The sequence below is a fragment of the Tamandua tetradactyla genome, chromosome 4, assembly GCF_023851605.1.
Source record: "Tamandua tetradactyla isolate mTamTet1 chromosome 4, mTamTet1.pri, whole genome shotgun sequence".
NCBI lineage: Eukaryota > Metazoa > Chordata > Mammalia > Pilosa > Myrmecophagidae > Tamandua > Tamandua tetradactyla.
In genome coordinates, this window is record NC_135330.1 from 32,007,260 (window position 1) to 32,029,646 (window position 22,387).

The following is a 22,387-nucleotide window of genomic DNA, read 5'->3' on the forward strand; positions in this document are numbered from 1 at the left end:
CAAAGGTTGACATTTATTTAGGGCCCATGATAGGCCAGGCACTATGCTAAATGCTTCACAGATAATGGCTGTTTCATCTCCAGTGCAACTCCCTGGCAAGGTGGTTACTATTGCCACCATTTTATGGATTGGAAACTGAACCCACACTGGATTTGAACCAAGATTCAAATCCAGGGCTGCCTGGCTCACAGACCATTCTCTTTCCACTATACCACACAGGAAACAAGGTCAGGTAAGGTTATATAGTGGAATGCTTAAAAATCAGGCAAAGTAGATAATATCTGCTATGGAGGAAACAGGAATTTATCAGTTCTCTCTGCTACTGCCACAATCACTTTGCCAAAGTTAGCTCCCCAAGAGATACAACATGGAGTTCAGGGGACCTTCCAGGCAAGGCAGACATTCTCTCTCTTTCCATAGATCTCCATCAGCTTTCCAGCTACAATGAAATGCAATGGCCATCTTGCAAGGAAACTTCATGATCCTATTACACTCTCTCCCTTAAAACCTTAACCTATGAGAAATCATAAGAAATAGATGCCATGGTTTTCTCTTCTAGCCACTGTACTGGTCCTTTATTAGTTCTCCTAAAATCCACAGGAACCCTCAAAGTCCCCCAGGGACCAAAACATTCCAGTTTTTCGGGTGCTATCTTACAACCCCGTATTCCCAAAGGAGAATAGGGATGCTTGTAACGTTTTCCCTATTATTTTTTTTTTTTTTTACATTTCCTTCAGTTCTCCCACCAGAGCTTCCCAGGGAGAGAGAAAGGGGTGGCAAGAAGAGGTATCCGCATTCTCTCTGCAACCCTGGAGGATGAGGTATTGTTTCCCTGTCTGCGATCCTCTCCATTTCTGATTTGGTAAGCCCTGCTCCCTAAGGAAGCAAAGGTAAAGAAAGGCAGGATGAAGGTCAACCCAGCCAGAGAGCACAGAACTGGAAATGCTACAATAACAATGGAATTTCTTATGTTCATAAGGATAATATGTTTTCCAGCCAGAAAGCACTTTCAGAAATATCGCTTCATTTGAATCTCTCACAATAGCCCTATGAAGTGGGCTGATTTGTTGATATTACCTTAAAAAAAAAAAAAAAGACACAGATGCATAAACTCAGGTATATAGAAGAGAACTGAACCCCTAAGGTTAGACAGGTGAGACTTGGACAGGTAAGCCCAAATTCTGTACTTTCTTCTCTCTAGCACATCCATATAAGAATCCTGACTTGGACAAGGAGGCCAGATAGGAACAGCAAAGCTTAACAGTCACTTCTCAGGTATCACCCTCCAAGATAAAGGAGAGTTACCCAATCATTTTAATTTCATTTTACAATCTCCTATGAATTTATCTTCCAATAATATAAACCTTTCTCTTGTATTTGTCTATAATATTAGAAAACCTTGAGAGTAGTAAATTCTGTATGCTTACTAGCCCTATATGAAGAAGTGCTATTTTTACTTTGCCCTGAAACTATTTCTTTAAGATGATAAAGTTGACCCTAGTCTTTGTGCTATAAATTTAATAAGTTCATTTTTTTATCGCAGGATTTTCATTCTTTTATAAATTTCAATCATATCTGCCTCTCAAGCCTGTGCCATTCCAGAATGAAGGGCCCTGATTCTTTAATCATTCTCACAAAGAACTCTCTCTACCACCTTGATCAATTCAGGCGTGCTTCTCTAGACATCATCAGCTTCATTATGACTTTGAGGTACACCAGTTCATCAGGCCTCTGCCACTTAGTCTGCTATTCTTAATAAGAAAGCACAATGACTTCAGCTGCAACAAAATATTAAATTATTTAGAGACATTTTTAAAAACCAAGCAATTCTTTTGGTCCATGTCAGCCCAGAAAAATAGACATTTTGCTTCAATTCTGAAATGAATGTGAACACACTGGTACTAAACAACCTTGTAATCTATTACAAAAATGACAACTTGCAAAGCATTTTGCATACATTATCTCATCTGACCCTCGTGGAAACCATGCAAAGGAGAAAATGTCATCTATTTTAAATCACCAAACCACCCTGATAAGTTTCATTCAATAGCCCACAGCACAGTCACATAATACTCAATAGATTATTTAAAGAAAAGACATTCAAGGCTTGTTGTCCAGACCCTCTTACCTTTTCATTCTACATCTCTTACAACCCAATATTTCCAAAGGAGACTAGGGATACTTGTAAAGTTCTCCCTATTTTTTTTTTTTTACATTTCCTTCAGCTCTCCCACCAGAGCTTCCCAGGGAGAGAGAAAGGGGTTGCAAGAAGAGGTATCCACATTTCGGGTGATTTTGGCTACTCCACAGACATCAATATCACCTCTCAACTTTGTCTCTCTAACCTACACCTGTTACAAGACAGATAATAAAACTGCATAACTGGCATTTCTTGGATGCCTCATGTTCTAGTTTGCCAGCTTGGTTCAAGAAGGCTAGTGAAGTTCAGGGTTTTTCTCTCAAGTGAGAAGGCACATGGCGAACACAGTCAGGACTTCTCTCTCGGCTGGAAGGGCACATGGTGAGCACGGCGTCACCTGCTAGCTTTCTCTCCTGGCTTCTGGTTTCATGAAACTCCCCGGGAGGCGTTTTCCTTCTTCATCTCCAAAGTTTGCTGGCTAGTGGGGTCTCTGCTTCTCATGGCTATGTCATTCTGCTCTGCAATCTTTGAATCTCTCATTCTCCAAAATGTTTCCTCTTTTATAGGACTCCAATAAACCAATCAAGACCCACTCAAATGGGTGGAGACATAGCTCCCCTAATCCAGTTTAACAATCACTGTTGATTGGGTTACATCTCCAGGGAGATGATCGAATTACATATTCAAACATACAGTATTGAATAGGGATTATTCTGCCTTTACGAAATGGGATTTTGATTAAAACATGGCTTTTCTAGAGTCCAAACATCCTTTCAAACCAGCACACCTCAACATATATAAAATTTGATCTTCTACCTCTCCTCATTCCCCTGCTCCACTGTCAAACCCAGTTTTCTTCTGATGTCCCTCCTCTCAACCATCCACCCAGAAACTTAAGAGTCATCATGACATTTCCCTCTCCCTCCCCTGGCCCCCATATCCAATCTCATGCCAGGTCTTTTCACATTTTGAAAAGCTCCTACGTGGCTCTCCATTCTGTCCATTTCTCTCCTTCCCTGTCATCACCACTTAGTCCAAGCTACCACCAGCTCTCATCTGGATCATCTCTTAACTAATCCACCCACAAGTAAGCAGGTTCCTCTCCAATCTCTTCTCCCACTATACCTGGAGTGATTCTTCCAAAATGCCCTTCTAGTTGTGATGTCCCTCCCCAAACCCTGCTTACAACACTTACTAGCATCCGATTGTGTTTAAGGTAAAGACAAAGACTCTATAACGGACCTTCAAGGCCTGCCTAATCTGGTCCCTACCTCCATCTTCATTTGCAATATTCACCTTCACTTCTGGAACTCCAGTCCCTTTTACTCATTAGCCACAAGACCCTGGAATATCCTTACCTTTCTTCTCTGCCTATTGCAATTCCTGGTTCTCTTTGGATAGAGGGTCAAGGATCTTTCCTCAGAGAAATCTTTCCTGATCTCCTGGAATCAAACTCTTCCATTATACCTTACAGGGTGCTAGTTTGGCATGATTATATGTATTTGATCACTGTCTGACTCCTCTACTAGATTTGTAAGCTCCAAAGTGCCAATGAGCATGCTTACTTTTGCTTACCAGCATATCCCCAATTCTAGGCTTGGCACACAGAAGCACATTAATAAACATCCGGTGAACAAATAAGTCAGTCCACTAATAAGGAAATGGTAAGCTGTGATGTACATCTTCACTATGGAATACTATGCAGCTGTTAAAAAAATGAGATGACTCTGCATTTAATACATAGAATGACCCCCATGATATATTACTGATTAAAAATTGTATATTAAAGAACAGTATACATGCCCTGATAGGTTATTTTTAAAACTCAAATTTGTTGTTTTTTTTTTAAAAAAAAAACCTATGTGTGGATGTCTAAAAAGAATCACAAGACTAACTAACCAAAACACTAACAATGGTTGCCCTATGGAATGGGAATGAGTCAGGATTAGCAGGATAATAATTTCTACTCATAAACATTAAGATAATTTGACTTTATTCAATGATCATGTGGTATTGTTGTAATTATTTCAACATAATGAGGTGGTTCTCTAAAGTTTGATAAACTGATCATTTCTAAATAGAGCAAAAAAGAATAAAAAACACTTCGTATGTGATTCTTCAAGAAGGATGAAGTTCCAGAAACCAGTATATTTCCAATTCAGCTCTTCAATCTAATAATTAACTCTGTGAAATGAAAGAGAGCAATCTTAAATGCCAGAGTTTTTGTTTGCTTAATCAGGACTTCCCCTCACACGATTTTTACAAACAGATATTTTGAAAAGTCACTGCTCTATAATTCACTTACACAAACTTTGAAAGAAAAATAAGAGAAGGAAATTATTTCTTAGATTGTTATCTTAAAAAAAATTATTACTTGATGGCACCTATATTTTCCTTCACTTGTCAAATAAAGTTTTTAATTATTGTCTTTATCAAACCTCAAATAGAAAAGACAGGTTTCTAAATCCACACAGAAAAAGGAACAGGGACAAATATACTGGTGACATATAGACACGATCATTCCACAGCTAACAGTACAGAGCCTCATTCTGATTGTTGAGAGAAGTGTGTGCAGGTGGACAGATCCATAGTTACTGAAAAAAGAGAGGCTGCTGTGTGGGAGTGATTTCTCCAGCAGCCAGCCTACAAGGGAGAACTGGGAAAAGTCTGTGCATATAGAATAAATGCTGTCACTTGGAGTTGCATTGATTTTTTTTTTCAGACTAACTAATGGCTCAGATGGTGGAACAACCAAACGATGACTAAAATGTGAGTCAAATGCTTTCAAATCAAATCATTCCAATGAAGCAGAAACACAGGCAAAGCGGAGAAAAGGTCATTAGAGGTTCTAACCAATACTTGTTAAACCTGAAGAAACTTGCTCACCTGAATGGTTGCCTCTTTCAATCGAAGTCATTTTGACATTAGTGAGCTGGGGACAATTGATCTTTATTACAAGCAACACCCACTGATCAGTGGGAAAGGTAGCCCCTGGCTGGTTTAGTGTACTTTCTCCAATCCTGATTTTTTTGTCTTCCTACTCTCCTGGGGTCTTCAATTAACCTACAGGGTTTCACAAAATTAGTCTCAAAGACAAGTTTCTTATATTTTTAAAGACCCACTTTCATTTAAATATAGAAACAGCTTACATTAAGATGTGGCACACCCACCAGAATGGCTATTATTAAACAAAAACAGAAAATAACAAGTGTTGGAAAGGATGTGGAGAAATTGGAACCCTTTCACATTTTGGTGGGAATGTAAAATGGCGCAGCTGCTCTGGAAACAGGTTGGCAGTTTCTCAAAAAGTTAAACATAGAATTACCATATGACCTGCAAATTCCACTTCTAGGTTTATACCTAAAAGAACTGAGATAGAAACTCAACAGATAACACCAATGTTCATAGCAGCAGTATTCACAATTGCCAAAAGGTGGCATCAACCGAAGTGTCCAACAACAGATGAATAGATAAACTAAATGTGGTATACACATACAACAGAATACCTCTCAGCCGTAAAGGAATGACGGAGTGAAGTTCTAATACATACTACAACATGGATGACTCCTGAAAACATTACACTGAGTGAGATAAGCCAGACACAAAAGGAAAAATATTGTATAATTCCACTTATATGAAATATCTGGAATAAGCAGATTTATAGAGACAAAAAAGTAGATTAGAGGTTACTATGGGATGGGGGGCAGAGATAGGGAGATATTGTGTAATGGATAGAGCTTCTGTTTAGGATGAAGAAAAAGTTTTGGTAATGTGATTGTAGCACAATATTGTAAATGTAATTAAGATCACTGAATTATATATTTTTAAATTGTTAAAGTAGGAAATTTTGTGTGTGTTATTTAAAGTTCTGACAATGGATGATGGTGACTGCAGCACAATAATGTAAATGCAATTAAGACCAGGGAATTATATTTTTTAAATTCATTAAAATGGGAAACGTGTGTGTAATTTTAAGACAATAAAATTTTTTTTCATGAATGACAAGTTTTTATTCAATGGAACATTTCTAGGTGCATACAGAGGCCACAAGTTAATGTTAAAAAATCAAACATCTGCTAAAGAAGTGTTGCATTAAATAAAGCCACCTAAGACAGAAAAAGAGACATCAGACCACCACAGAGACTTGGCCATTCAGAGTTGAATTTCTGTCATAGAACACTTCGCCTTCAATGAAACAATGGATTCTACTCGAGAAGAAGTCTCTACTGTCAAAGCAATAGGACTGGAGGTCAGGAGTCAGCAGATTCGTTGACCAGTTGCAGTAAATTCAAGGAGGCCACCTCCACTGTGAGCGCCAACAAGTCTAGGGCTAGTTATCTGATACCTCCAAGCAACTTCTCTTAGGTCCTATCAGGCTGGGACCTCCCTATTACCAGGGCAAAAAAAACACAGAAGATGACAATCAAATCCTAGCCCTACAGTCTTTCTCTCCCTTCCTTCAACCTTCTGCAAATGGAATGCCAAGGGAAACAGTTCTGAGCTCTCAGAAAACAAGGTCTTAGATGCTTTTGGAGGTTGAGAGGCATAAAACAGCAATCTAGAAATTCCTTTCATCTATGGCACTGATTTAGCTTCAGTCTTGATTTTTCTTTCACTTCCTTCTCTGCCCCCCACTCATCCTCTCCTACACCCAAGATAATGACATGAAACAGCTCTAGGTGGTGATCTCTATTGAGATTTTCCAGCAGAAGACTCTATTTTTTTTATCATCCTGAAGTTCCCATTTCACCACCACTTTAACAGAGGGATATGCACTTTCACTGGTAATTTATTCGGGTAGGTGTGGGGTCTGGTCTTTTAGGATGGGACACTTAATTTCACTCTTGCGACCATCAGGTTCAGGAATCATAAAGGGAATTTCACTGTCAAACACAATGCCACGTACCAAGGCTGTGCTGTTCTGAGACTGACTTTTGCTGCTGAAGGTCACACTGACACGTAAGACTGTCCTTTCTGCAGTTGGCAGGGTTGAGTGGGACATGGGCTCACATTTAGTTCCTTTATAACCCCAACCTCAGAACCGCAGTCTTCGAAGTATACTGGCCCCGCCAGGGTGGGGGCACTTAGCACAAGGAGCAGGAGCGCAGGGGCCAGGACATGCATCATAGCTAAGCAAGGTCCAAGCACAAGCAAGGAAGAAAAGGCCACCATGGTCACAAGATAAACCAGCCCAAGCAGGGCCAAGGAAGGAGCCAGTCCTGCCATAATAAAAATTTTTTTAAATGAAGAAATGGGGTGAGAAGAAGGCAGGTGAGGCATATCATTAAACAGAACCACTGGGTATGCAACAGCCCAAAAGCTTGTATCTGCCAATCAAAGCATGGAAGAGGCAGGATCACGTGCTTCTGGCCGTCATGGAGGTATCCCATGTACCCATCGTAGATGTGTGGCTAATTTTCTGTCATCTTTCCCTTTTCCCCACCTTCTGTGAATTTCTCTTTCAAATTATTTTCCTAAATATTCACTTTCTATTTTATAATTCTATTCTTCAAAAGAATTTTGGGGACTTTCCAGGCCAAGATGGCGGCTTAAATGGTGCGCATTTTAGTTCATCCTCCAGAACAACTACTAAATAACCAGAAACAGTACAGAACAGCTCCTGGGGCCATGTCAGTGACCCGACACACAGCGTACCCCAGTCTGGACCAACTGGATCAGCTGCAAGCCCCCCCAGAACCATGAGTTCCCCAAGCTGCGATGGCTGGTGCCCCTCCCCCACAGGCTGCTTCCCAGAGGGGAAAGGAAAGAGACTTTACCAGCAACAGGGGCTAAGCCCAACCAAACACCAATTGTGGAATTAATTGACAAATTCTGACTACTAAAAATAGGCCCCCAGCTCAGGTGAACTTGGTCAAAGTGGAGGTTGCTCATTTTTGCCCCAGCGCCAAGCTGGCAGGGCTGACAGAAAAAGGAAAAAAAAAAAAGAAGGAAACAGGTTTTTGTGGCTGTGTTTCTACAAAGGCTTCACTGCCTTTGGATACAGCAGCAGGGCTCCTCAGGCTGCAACTGTCCCAGGCATAGGCAAAAACAAACTCATTTGAGGGCTTGTCTGGAGCCTGTGCCTTCCCCAGGGGAGGGGTGAAGCACAACTCAGGTGGAATCCCTCCCTCAAGGAATTCAGACACCAGGGCTTGGTAATTTGGAGCCATTAAAACCAGCCTACAACCTCTCCTCTGTCTCCACCACTCCCCTAGCAGGGAGAGTCTGCCAAAGTTAAAGGTACCACATTGTCTTATGCTGTTGGGACCTACAGGCAGACCAGCACCACATACTGGACAGGATAATAAAAACAGAGCCCAGAGACTTCACAGGAAAGTCTTTCAACTTCCTGGGTCTCACCCTCAGGGAAAACCAATGCAGGTGACTCCTTCCTCCTGATAGGAGGCCAGTTTGGTCTGGGAAAATCTGGCTGGAATCTATAATACCTAAGTAGGCCCTCCTAAGTGTGGGGGGGGGAAAGGCACCATACAAGCAGGGCAAGAAACAAGAAAACAAAAACTGAAAAATTCTCCTCTGTCAAACAAAACCTAAGCTAAAGGTCCAGATAAAACTGAACTGAATGTCAAAGAACAGATAGACAACAAATTCATCCAGCAAGAAAACCCTAGGTAAAAGAAGTGCAAGCAATCTCCAGAATAAACTAATTAAGGTAATTAAATGTCTAGACGCCAGCAAAAAATAACAAATCACACTAGAAAAATTGAAGCTATGGCCCAGTCAAAGGAACAAACGAACAATATCAAAAATGAGATACAGGAGTTGAAACAATTAATACAGAATATATGAACAGACATGGAAAAACTCATGAAAAGCCAAATCAATGAATTGAGGGAGGATATAAAGAAGGCAAGGAATGAACAAAAAGAAGAAATTGAAAGTCTGAAAAAACAAATCACAGAACTTATGGGAATGAAAGGCACAGTAGAAGAGATGAAAAAAACAATGGAAACCTACAATGGTAGATTTCAAGAGACAAAACATAGGATTAGTGAACTGGAAGATGGAAATCCGGCAAGAAAAAGAAAATATAGGGAAAAATGGAAAAATATGAGCAGGGACTCAGGGAATTGAAAGACAACATGAAGCGTACAAATGTACGTGTTGTGGGTGTCCCAGAAGGAGAACAGAAGGGAAAAAAAAGAGAAAAACTAATGGAGGAAATTATCACTGAAAATTTCCCAACTCTTATGAAAGACTTAAAATTACAGATCCAAGAAGTGCAGCATACCCCACAGAGAATAGATCCAAACAGACATACTCCAAGACATTTACTAATCAGAATGTCAGAGGTCAAAGAGAAAGAGAGAATCTTGAAAGCAGCAAGAGAAAAGCAATCCATCACGTACAAGGGAAACCCAATAAGACTATGTGCAGATCTCTCAGCAGAAACCATGGAGGTGAGAAGACAGTGGGATGATATATTTAAGATAATAAAAGAGAAAAACTGCCAACCAAGAATTCTATATCCAGCAAAATTGTCCTTCAAAAATGAGGGAGAAATTAAAACATTTTCAGACAAAAAAATCACTGAGAGAATTTGTGACCAAGAGACTACCTCTGCAAGAAATCCTAAAGGGAGCACTAGAGACACATAGGAAAATGCAGAAGAGAGAGGTGTGGAGAAGAGAGTAGAAAGGAAGACTATGAGTAAAGGTAGGTAGATATGACATATAAAATCCAGAAGGCAAAATAGTAGAAGAAAGTACTACCCATGCAGTAATAACACTAACTGTTAATGGATTAAACTCCCCAATCAAAAGACACAGACTGGCAGAATGGATTAAAAAACAGGGCCCATCTATATGCTGTCTCTACTCAAAGGACATGAGGACAAGGACACAAATGGACATTTGCACACCAATGTTTATAGAAGCATTATTTACAATTACCAAGAGATGGAAACAGCCAAAATGTCCATCAACAGACAAGTGGCTAAACAAACTGTGACATTTACATACGACAGAATATTACGCAGCTATAAGACAGAATAAAGTTATGAAGTATTAACAACATGGATGGACCTTAAGGACATTATGCTGAGTGTGATTAGCCAAAAACAAAATGACAAATGCTGTATGGTCTCACTGAAATGAAATGACATTAGTGAATAAACTTGGAATATTTTGTTGGTAACAGAGACCATCAGGAGATAGAAATAGGGTAAGATATTGGGTAATTGGAGCTGAAGGGATACAGATTGTGCAACAGGACTGAATATAAAAACTCAGAAATGGACAGCACAATACTACCTAATTGTAATACAATTATGTTAAACACTGAAAAAAAAAAGAATTTTGGGGAAATTCTCTTACCACATTTATTGGAACATGACCTCACCAAGAATAAGAAACACCCAGATCCCCATTGCTGCAGGTGTCTATTTTCTCCTCTGTGGTGGTTTGAAGCTGTACATCTCCCAGAAGAACATGCTCTAAATTTAATCCCTTTCTGGGGCCATGGAACAATTCTAAGTAGGAGCTTTCGAGGAGGCATCTTCAGTTAAGGTTGACCCACCTCACTGAGAATGGGTAATATTCCTCTTACTGGAATCCTTCATAAACAAAAAGAAAGAAAGCCATGGAAGCAAGCAGTTGAAATCAACAAAATCTGGAAGAGAAGAATGCTACCATGTGCCTTGCCATGTGGCAGAGGAGCCAAGGATTGCGGTAGTCGGTATTTGGGAAGAAAGCATCACCTTGATGAGGCCTTGACATTTTCTCTCCCTTAAACTGCAAATTCCTATTGTATGAGCCAACCCATTTCATGGTATCTCTTTAAGCAGCCTACGAAACTAAAACAACCTCCTTCCCTTTTGAGAATTTACACTCAGGCAGCTGGAACAGTAGAGTATAATGCTAGCACCCAGCAAAGGTAAGAATCTCTCCCCACAGACCAGGACCTGGTAGGGACTCGAGCTTACTCCAGTTCAAACGAGGCACTCCCACACACTCTCTGTTTTCTGCTCTGAACAGATTAACTTAGAAGGTACATATACTTACCTTCATAATTTAAGCATGTAATTTATTCAAATTCAATTCACCTTATTGAGTTGCTAGGCATAGGGAGGTATAAAAGTGTTTTAGACATGCTACCTGCTCTCAAGGAACTTACAATACATTCAGAAAAGGGGAAAGACAGAAGGGAAACCAATGAGCATCTGCTGGTGGCTTACACATGCTAGGCGTGATACCCAATCATTGCATGTATCACTCAGAACAACCTCTGAAGTCAATATTATAATATCCACTTCACAGTTGAGAAAATGAAGGCTCAGAGACCTTAAGTAACCACCTCCAAAGTGGTAGGGCTAGGATTCACACCACACAGAGAGGGTTCAGTATCCTCTGTTCATTCGACTACATGTGCTGTCTCCTATGATGCAAGGCAGAACATGGAAAACCCTGTGAGAGCAGCTTCTATAAGGTAAAAAGGAGAAGAGTGATTATCATCTTACTTAGAGGAAAACCTTCATGGCAGAAGTAGGTCTTGAGGTTGGAAGGAGAGAGTAGAGTGAACAAGATGAGCAGAAGAAGGGAGGCAGGAAAGTGTCATGCATGCTTAGGGATTGGTGGAGTTGTAACTATAAGAGTAGAAAGGAGAGAAGGGCAAAATCATGGTCGTAAGCAGCAGGGACAACCAAATCAATAGGCTGAACCTTCAATCTTGGAGTTCGCCCCTGTGAAACTTACTCCTGCCTCAGGATAGGCTAAGCCTACTCAAGATTATGCCTAACAGTCACCCCCAGAGAACCTCTTTTGTTGCTCAGATGTGGCCTGTCTCTCTCTCTTTAAGCCAACCTAGCATGTGAACTCACTGTCCTCCCCTTGGTAGCAGACTACCAAGGTTGTAAACTCCCTAGTAACATGTGACAGAACTCCTGGGATGAGCCAGGACCTGGCATCATGGGATTGAGAAAGCCTTGTCGACCAAAAAGGGGAAGAGAAAAATGAGACAAAATAAAGTTTCAGTGGCTGAGAGATTTCAAACAGAACTGAAAGAATATTCTGGAGGTTAGTCTTATGCATTATATAGACATCCCTTTTTAGTTTATGGTGTATTTGGAGTAGCTGGAAGGAAGCACCTGAAACTGGAAGGAAGCTGGAAGGAAGCACCTGAGCAGTGTTCCAGTAGCCTTGATTTTTTAAGACGATTGTATAAAGATATAACTTTTACAATGTGACTGTGTGATTGTGAAAACCTTGTATCTGGTGCTTCTTTTATCCAGGGTATGGACAGATGAGTAAAAAGATATGGATAAAAAATAAATAATAGTGGGGATGAGGGGTAAAATAAATTGGGTAGATGGAAATACTAGTGATCAATGAGAGGGAGAGGTATGGGGTATGGTATGTATGAGTTTTTTCTTATTTATCCTTGTTTCTTTTACTGGAGTGATGCAAATGTTATAAAAAATGATCAGGGTGATGAAGAACCAACTACGTGATGATGCTGTGAGCCACTGATTATATACCATCTATAGACTATATGTGTGCAAAGATGTGTCAATAAAATATATTTTTTTAAATCAAAGTTTTGGTGAAATTCTAGCTCAAAGAATCTGAATTCCACCATGCAGGCGATGGTGAAAGACTGTAGGGTTTTTGAGACAAGACACATAGCCCATGCTATGCTCCAGGAAGGTCACCACAGCAATAATTTATCACATGGGTGGAGGAAGTGGGAGCAGTTTAAAATAGGAAAGTCAATTAGGAGGTCACTAAAAATAACAAATGAAAGAGCCAGAATGGAAAAGAGAATATGGAAGTGAGATAGATCACAGAAGTGGGACTGACAGAATTTGGCAATCGACGTATTATGAATAGGACCACCACACATCCTGGTTTGTCTGTTTTCTCGTGTAATTATTCAATTACATTTCATTCTCAAAACAGTTCAACTTTGGCCAATAAACTGTATGATCACACTAATATGGCCCATAAGAAAACAGAAAAAAGGAAACTCTGTGATTTTCAAGCTGGCTCAGTAAGGAAGGTGGTGACACCTTAGGAACTCAGGGTAGAAATCAGGTTTTTTTTGAATATCGATGAGCCTGCTGCTGAGGTTAAGACGTATTTAAGAGAGATGAGCACCTTGCCCGTGGATCTGTACTGTATCACATGCAAGAAAGTGTCATTCTGCTAAAATAAACAGACAAAGAACATACATGGCCAGACTTACATACATACTTATTTCAACAAACATCTGTTGCTGGTTCAGTTATAAAAATATTAAGATGTGTCTCCAATGAAATGTATAATACTAACTAAGCATCTCAAAATCAGGGGAAAACAAGAATGTTTAAGAATCATTGAGTTTTAGGTCTTTCTCCCTGCCTAAATCATGTCAGATGAATTATCTCAGATAGAGTTCTCAGGGCTGCCCATAGTCTATTGTAATTGTTCTATGTGTTCCAGGTTTTGAAAGACTGGCGCCTCTTCCAGAAGAATTAATACTTTCATTTTTTATACTTTTATCTTGTTATTAAAACTGTCCTGTTTCCTGTGTCACAAGTTGTAATCTATTTCAAATCCTTTTTCAGAAGTTCAAGGTTATAAAGCATAAATTAAAAAAGCAAAGAGAAACAGAAGAAAATAGACAAAAGTGCCATTCTTTGCAGGCAATATGATAACCTACATAGAAAAGCTAATTAAAACAACAGACAAACACATAATAAGAAAGGTCAGTAAGACTGTAAAATATACAATGACAATTAAATGTAGTACATAATCCTGGAATGAATCTAATTACGGAGGAGAAAATGTCCAAAAGGACATTTGGGTAACATGTGAAACATTGGAATACAGACTGTAAACTTGGGATCAATGTTAAAGTTCTTGTACTTGATAACTGGAATTATTTGGTTACATAAGTAAATATCATTGTTCTTAGGAAATGAACATGGAAATTGTAAATGTTCAAGGGACATGACATATACAACCTACTCCCAAATATTTAGAAAATAGGTAGGTAGATAAATGATGGATAGAGTGATAGAAAGTAGGTGGATAAGTAAACGGACAGACAGAACGATACGGCAAATGTGGCAAAACATTAAAAGCTAGTGGATCTGGGTATCAGAGTGAGAGGTATGTGGAGTTCTCAGTGTAGGTTTTGTATTATTTTTGCAACTGTACTTAAAGTATAAAATTATCCAAAATTAAAAGTTTAGGAATGAAAAAGAGATTATGAGATACAAGATCAGCTGTCAAAAATTTCTCTGAATAAGAAATAATCAACTAGGAAATATAACAATAATAAAATAAAGTAGTTATAATTGCATACTAAAAATAATCCATAAGACTTTATGGAGAAACTATGTAAATGCTATTAAAAGACATGAAACCTCTAAATAAATGGCAAAATATACTTATTCATAGATCAAACAACTTAAGAGTATAAAAATATTAAATCTTCTTGAATCATTCTATAAATTTAGTGTAATTCCAATCCAAATTTCAGCCAAATTTTCTGAAGAACCAAACAAGCTTATTCTAAAATGTATCTAAAAAGACAACGATCCGCAAAGAGTCAAGTTTGAAAAATATGAACAAAGATTAAAAGGTTAGCACACCTAATAATACATTTAAAACCTATAAAAATAAAAAGAGTATGGTACTGGCAAAGGAATAGATATATAAACCAATGAAAAGGCTAGAGAGCAGAGAAATGGATGGCGGTAATGGTAGCACATTACTGTGAGTGTAATCTACAGCAGTGAATTACACAGGTGAAAGTGGTTAAAAGAGGAACGTTTAGGATGTACATACTATATTACTAGAAAATTCAAAGATAAAACATAGGACTGTACTGCACAGTGAACCTTCTATTAAATTATGAACTACAGTTAAATAGTCTAAGAATGTTCTTTCATGGGTTATAACAAATGTATGACACTAACATGCATAAAAACAGAGAGCTGTATGGAAAAAAATATACCTAACGTAAATCATGGACAATAAAGGAGAACTAGATTTATAATCTTTCATCAATTGTAACAAAGGGAACAACGGCTAAAAAAAAAGTACAACTATTTTTTTTTTTAAGTGCTACATCAGTAGTAACAAAAGTTTCACACCAATGCAAGGTGTGGGTGGTGGGGTGGTAAATGGGAATCTGCTATTTTATGCATGATTGCTCTGTAAATTCGTAACTTCTCTGATAAAAAAAGTGTGGTACACATTTAAAAAAAAACCATGATCACACAAAATAATTCTGTGTGTTTTACTGACTCAGAGGGGAAGAAAATGAATGGGAATGGCAGAGGAAAATGAGGCTAAGCGAAAGAAATAAACACAGACTTGATAATACAAATATACAGACATAAAGGCAAAAGAAGGGGCCTGTGTGGTCTAGCGAGAAAAACGTGCTTTGAATTGAGAAGTATGATTAGCCCAACCTCTACCCTCAAGATCCCCACCCAAAAAAAGTGTGGGAAAAGTAAATCATTAAAAATAAGCACAAATATAAAAGTAAAATGAATAAAATAAACACAAAAACAAATAATCATGGCAATGTCTATACAGCATAAAATCACTGGTTTCAAAAACATCTGCTTTTCGAGACTTTGTGCCTTACAGCGACCTTTCCAATCTAAGCAGATTCAGACTCACTCGGAGGAGGGAGAAGTCCAGACAGATGTTGGAAACACTCACCCCCGCCCCATCCATCACTCAACACACCAGACACGTCTCCGGTGACTCACTGCTGCGTCACTGTCCCTGTCAGTCAGAAGTCTCTTGTTCCCAGAAGTTTGTAGTAACCCAATAATAAAAAAAAAGCTTTGGGAAATCAGTATTATTCAGAACAGTGATAGCTGGCATCCTAGGGAAATGAGGGATCCCCTGTAAATAATGTTAGCATTTTTTAAAAAGTTGCCGCTCCAAGAACTAAAACTTTTAACCATTTTGGAGTATAAAACTTTATAAAAATATATCACATATTTCCCCAACTTCTTTAAAAGATAACATTGGGGGAGCATAACCTTTTTTTGTTCCCTAACTTTGGGGATCTCATGATTCTGAACATCCATTGTTTTATCTTCTGTTTCTTCCCTTCGGTTTTTTTAGATGTGCTGTCATCTCTCTCCATGACAAGTCGCTACTTCTGTTATCATTGCAACTGCTTCTAAAAATAATCCACCTCTGACCCTTTTTACCTTGCAGTCTCTATCTGGGTTGGGAAACCAGACAACCAGTATTTTTAAGGACTGGGTGTTTAATAAGAGTTATAAGACTCTAAACAAGAGACTAAGAAGCAAAGTGTATGGTTTTAGATCAGGGTGTTTCTTTTAGCTCAAGACCTTTTGATAGCTAATTCAGATGGCTAGGGACACGTTGTAAAGGCTGTCTCACTGAGGGGTAAGCTGCTCACCAATGATGGATACATAGGCAGTTCCCAATTCATCCCAGTAGAGAATTTGCCTTGTGGTTCACTACTGGGATGAAGCCATAATTAAATTCGTCTCTGGAGACATGCAATCTGGAGTCTGGGACAGGGGAGGATAATGTTTTGTTTTAGAATGTGAAGGTTCTGTTGTTGGAATTTCTAATTAGTTCATCAAGCAGGAATAATCAGATTAATTTATAGTTCCCTAAATATATCATGCTGATTCATAGTTCCCATTAGAAACCAGCTCTTCTCCCTATCATTGAACTGCCCTGAAATCTTCCCAACAAAAAAATGAACTCCTTCAGGACAGAACTAAATCTTACTTTTTATTGACTGGCATAAAGAAGATACTCAGTGAATGTTTGATGAATAAAATAAATTCATGAGTGAATGAATATATCAGGGCTGAGTGGGATTGTTTTTAAGAGGCAAAAACTTGTACTTGATTATACATTGCAATAGCCAAATTATAATCATATCTTTGCTGTGATACAAGTTGATTTGAATCTTCTTATAAGTCAGTCATTGCATTTCACTAAAGAAGAGATACAGATGGCTAACGAACACATAAAAACATACTTAAGATTATTAGTCATCAGAGAAATGCAAATTAAACTCACAATCATATGCCACTACACACCTATTGAAATAGCTAAAATAAAAGAAACCAACAGACAATAAGAAGTGCTGACAGATGCGGAGCAGCAGGAACTCCCCTATGTGTTGGTGGGAATGCAAAATGGCACAACCACTTTGGAAAACAGTTTGGCCATGCCTTAAAACTTAAACACAGCTTAGGACCTGACCCAGAAATTCCAGTCCTAAGATAAATAAAAGCATCTGTCCACACCTAAACCTGCACATGAATGGTTTTGGAAGATTCATTCATAATCACTAAGAACAATTCAAATGTAATTTGAATAAACAAATTACAGGACATCCATACAATGAAATACTAGTCAGCCACAAAAGGGAACAAATGACTGACTCATGCAACAACATGACTGCATCTCAGAAGCACTATACTAATTAAGAGAAGTCAAACTCACTGCTGAAGTCATTTAAGACAGTAAATTATCTTTATGCTCTTGACCATCACTGCCTTGCATGTAGTTTTTGTACCATTAAGGGAGTAATGAGACATGAACCTCACCTGTTTATCAGGTAGGTCTACCAAGTCCAGCTCTAATTAGCAACTAGCAAACTATCATGCTTGCTAAAGCACCTGCCCTTCATTCCAAATATCTCATCCTTCATTCTTTTCTTTATTTCAAGATGGCTGTCAGTAATTGCCTTTTTTTAACTGTACATTATCATCTCCACATGGGGAGGTCTCAGAAAGTGCTCACCTCTGAGTCTATGGCCTCAGCTATGAAGTTGTACAGGATTCTGTGGCTGTTTGCCTCTGTGTGGGACGACACATCATGAGGCATACTCCACAAATTTACTTTCATCATCCCTCACCAGAGTTGCTCCAAATGGGAAATATGGATTGTTATCACTATGGTATAAAAATAAAAGATAAAAATTTTGTAATATAAAAAAAAGAAGCCAAACTCGAGAGCTTACGAATTTTATGATTCCATTTACATCACATACTAGGAAAGGCAAAACTATAGGAACAGAAAACAGATTGATGGTTGTCAAGGGCTAGAGGGTGGGAAAAGGGGACAAACTACAAAGAGGTACAAGGGAACTTTTGGGGATGGGTGCAAATACTCTCTCTTGATTGCATATGCTTGTCAAAACTCAAGAAAATTATACATCTAAAAGAAAAAGAGGTTTACTATATGTAAATTATACCTGATTTAAAAAAAAGTCCAGGCGATATATAAACAAATGAATTTTCCCAAAGTATAGTGTCCGTAGCCTGAGTTCTGCACCTCTGCTGCAGCTCCCACCCCGTGGGCACAGTAGAGGACTTGCTGAAGATCAGCCTTCACCCCTGGGAATGCAAGAGACAGTGGAAGGCGTTAGGAGAAGCGCCCTAGTGACAGCAGTCTGGGCTGCACAACCGCAGGGATGGGCTAGAGTGGGCCAGCACTGGAGAAGAGGGACAAGTGGCCAAGGTCCAGGCCAGGTGGGGCCAAGCAGGTACGGGGAGGCCCATTAACTGAGTGTGGAACAATGGACTAAAACGAATATACCATCTGAATTAAAAGAGTAGTTTACTTTTTTTAAGCATATTCTACAGATACACTCAGGAAACCTCAAACAACCTCTATCCATTAAATATGCTCATATTTTGATCTCACCTGACGTTTATGTAATAAACAAGATCAAATCTTGAGGTTTATATACAGCAGGAGGGTGAGATGCATATGGGAAGCTCCAGGCAGAAAATAGATTCTGCACATCTAAATAATACCATCCTCTGAACAGACCACAGGGCCACCATGGCAGAGTTATAACCCTTAAGAAAATAATAAGTTCTAATTAAAACTCAAAACCTGAAGACGGCTTCTCTAATCCTGCTCTTTGAAACGTCAGTGCACAGGGTTATAGCTCAGGTGAACTGAAAAAGCTCAATTCCATATTCTAAAAACGGCTACATTCCCAGACCACGCACCCAAAAATAAAATGCTATATATGCTTTTAAATTGTTCTTAGGTGTTTCCTTTGTGCTTTGCATGCCTTATCTTACTTAATCCTCCTAACAACCCTATGAAATAGGGTATATCATTGCTCCCATTACAGATAAGGAAACTGAGGCACAAAGATGTAAGTAACTTGCCCAAAGCCAGTTAAGTGGTGTGGTATGATCCGAACTCTGGTGGTCTGACCCCAAAGGCCCATTCTCTTTAATCACAGTATTACACTCTCAATCAGATAGTCAACAAATTGAAGCACCTGCTGGAGTCTGGCAGCATTAGGTGCAGGAGGTACAGAGGTAAACTGACAGCACGTGGACCTTGACTGCATAGAGTTTAGGGTCTATAGAAAAGACACTCATTGAAAAGAAAGAACAATGAAAATAAATGAAGGAGAAACACAGAGTTTTCCTTCTGTGGCATAGAAGTTCACATCCTATGCTTAACTAAAAGAAAAACTATGATGCAGTTTGTGTTCATATTAACATCAACTTCCAAAGGCAAACTTATCAGAAATTTGTGTTTGCCTGAGTCTACACACTCAGAAGAACACACCTGGCTGGAGAAAACTAGTATTTCTGGTACTACATATATTATAAGTAGAGTGGTTATTTTCTATGCCCAAAAAGCTCGGATAAAGAATTTTTTCCAAAATGTTAACTAATTTACATGAAAAAATATTACAAAGGCTTTTAAAGTTAAGTGAAATTAATTATACATTCATTTAATCATCTTCATTTTGAAAGACCAAAACATATAAATTCTGGTATGGCTCAGGAAAACACAAGATTACCAGTTGTTTTAACTATAAGATCATTCTTTGTTGGAGGAGACAGTTTGGTATAGTATGAAGGAGCCCAGATTCTGGGGTCAGACTGATATGGACTGCACCCCAGGTCAGTCATTTAGTACATCTCTGGGAAGATTTCTTAGCCTCTACCAGCCTTGATTTCTTCATCTGTAAAATGTGATAAAAACAGTTTCTACCTCAAAGTGTTGCTGCAAAGACTAAATGAAAAAATGCATATAGCACAGTTCTCGGCCCAGAATAAGCACCCAAGGTACATGAGCTGCCATTAGGATTATTATTATTCCTCTAAATAGTTTGCACACTGAAAGAAACAGAAAGAGAAGAGATGGTAAATGGGATGTCATGTGAACAAAATGCTTGAGGCATGTTGGAGTACATGGCTTTAGAGAGCCACTCGGTAACATTCTGCTCAGCAAAGTGATAAGAACTACAAAAATCCTACCTGAAAAGCCCTTACTGGAAAGGAGATGGACAAATGGAAGCTGACAGGAGGTTAGTAATTACATAGCTAATTTGCATTTAGGAAGAGGAAGAACTTCAGTGTGGGTAACTGAAATAATAATCCACCTCTGGCTTTCCTTCCTGCCTGAGCGATATCAGTAAGAACGTCAGTGGAGAGAAAAGACAGTTCAAACTGACACTTGTTCCCATTCCTGTACTACCTAATTGTCCTTATCATCTGTCAACAGGTAGGGTGAGCCTCAGGTAAAGCAAATCTCAGTTCAGAAGCTGCAAGATGGAAGGGGATTCAGAGATCGGTGTTTTTGTTTTTGTCTTTGTTTTTCTAAGCCACAAAACACTTCCTTAAAAGTATGAATAAGTAAGTAAAAACATGCAACTGGTCAGGCCTAAGAAAAGACTGCGCCCCCGAGCTCAAGAAACTCAAGCCTATACCTGCCCATCCCTACATCCCACTGTGGGAAAGCACTGGTACACTACTACCCCTTTAATTTTAAAGATGAGGAATCTGAAGATCAGAAAAAGCAAAGCCTCAAGACTAGAGGGGCAAAGGTAGAACTAGAATCCAACCAGTTTTCTAATGAGCAGTCAAGTTCTCTTTCTATCACAGAATGCTACCTTCTCGAATGGCATACCAAAGTAAAAAGAAACTAAATTATATTAAAAAAGAAAATGCCTCATCCCAAGAAAAAACATTAAAATGGAAGGCTGGTAAGCAATGAAGTCTGGCATTGACAGTTTAGGCTCCACAACTCTGCATTTGAACATAACATCTCCTCCAACTATGGCTGACTAGAGTTACCAAAACAGTTTTCAAAAGTTAAAACAAATTAAAAAAAAAAAAAAGATGACTTCACAGAGAATGCCTAACAGATCACATTTACCGCTATATTGCATATGCATGCACACAACCACATTTTAGAGGAAGTTTAAGCCACAATAATGGAACTGTGGAGGAATGAAAAAAGGGGAGAGGACAGCCAACAAAATTAACTACAGTGACTAATGGATGAATTATAGTCTTATGATGCCGGGCATGATTTAGTATTCTGTTCACAGCACCCTAGCTTAGATCATCTGGTTGTACTTTAAAGTGTCTATATTTGAAAACCAGAGGTCAAGTTAAGTGTTTCCTTCTTAGACTTGTTTGTGGGGTTCATATCAACATGTGTGATATTTTTTCTAAACTGCAAAAACTTCCAGTTATATAGACAGAGCTCTCAAAATTCAGCTTCTTCATGGCATTCATGGACTCCACTTCACAGGTGGCTAACTAGACCTGAGTCGACAGCCAGACAACCCAGAAGACTGGGAGAACTCTGCTGTCCCTGCAGCCTATGAAACCCCATTATACTACATTGCATTTTGCCTTTATATCCCATAAAAGGAGAATTTATAATATCCAGAAATGAATCACCCAATAGTTCACCACAGATGATTTCCTGGCCTTATCCACATCCACATCTCTTAAGAATATCTTACCTTCCCCAACTTAAAAACCATTCCCGGTGTGTGACTGGATGCACCCAGGCTGGCAGGACTATACAGTAGAGGACAGGATCCTAGGGGAAATGGGAATGTCCCGGCTGCGGTATCAACCTCAGTAGGGCTCCATGGCAGAGACATCTCCAGGAGCAGAAGGTTGGTCAGCCCAGAAGCAATGGTTCCTTCAGTGAACTCCACCACCACAATCCTGCCCTCCTATGCCAGGCTGAGGGCAAAGAAGAAAAGGAAAAGAAATTATTAGCAATCATGGACATTAATCCTACAGCTGTAAATTACCCTCGCCTTACAAACTGGCAGGAGTGAGCCATCTCTTACCACATGGGGTTCCTAACAGAAAAATAACACAAAAATAAAAAACACAAAAATAAGCCATAAGCAAGTCATCAGAGAGCCAGAGGAACCAGCCAGTTTTTTAAGAGAACCCATTTTACAACCATTACTGTCCATTTAACTTCCTCAAATAGTCTTTGA

At 39.0% G+C, this 22,387-nt stretch overlaps 1 protein-coding gene across 1 annotated transcript in view; it reads right to left on the minus strand.

Moving 5' to 3' along the window:
• Nucleotides 1-22,228, minus strand: part of SEC16B (SEC16 homolog B, endoplasmic reticulum export factor) — a 99,291-nt gene extending 77,063 nt beyond the window's left edge. Inside the window, exon 1 of the transcript XR_013174117.1 lies at nucleotides 21,893-22,228. The gene's annotated coding sequence lies outside the window, so the exon portion shown is untranslated. The remainder of the gene's footprint in view (nucleotides 1-21,892) is intronic.
• Between the last annotated feature and the right edge of the window lie 159 nt (nucleotides 22,229-22,387).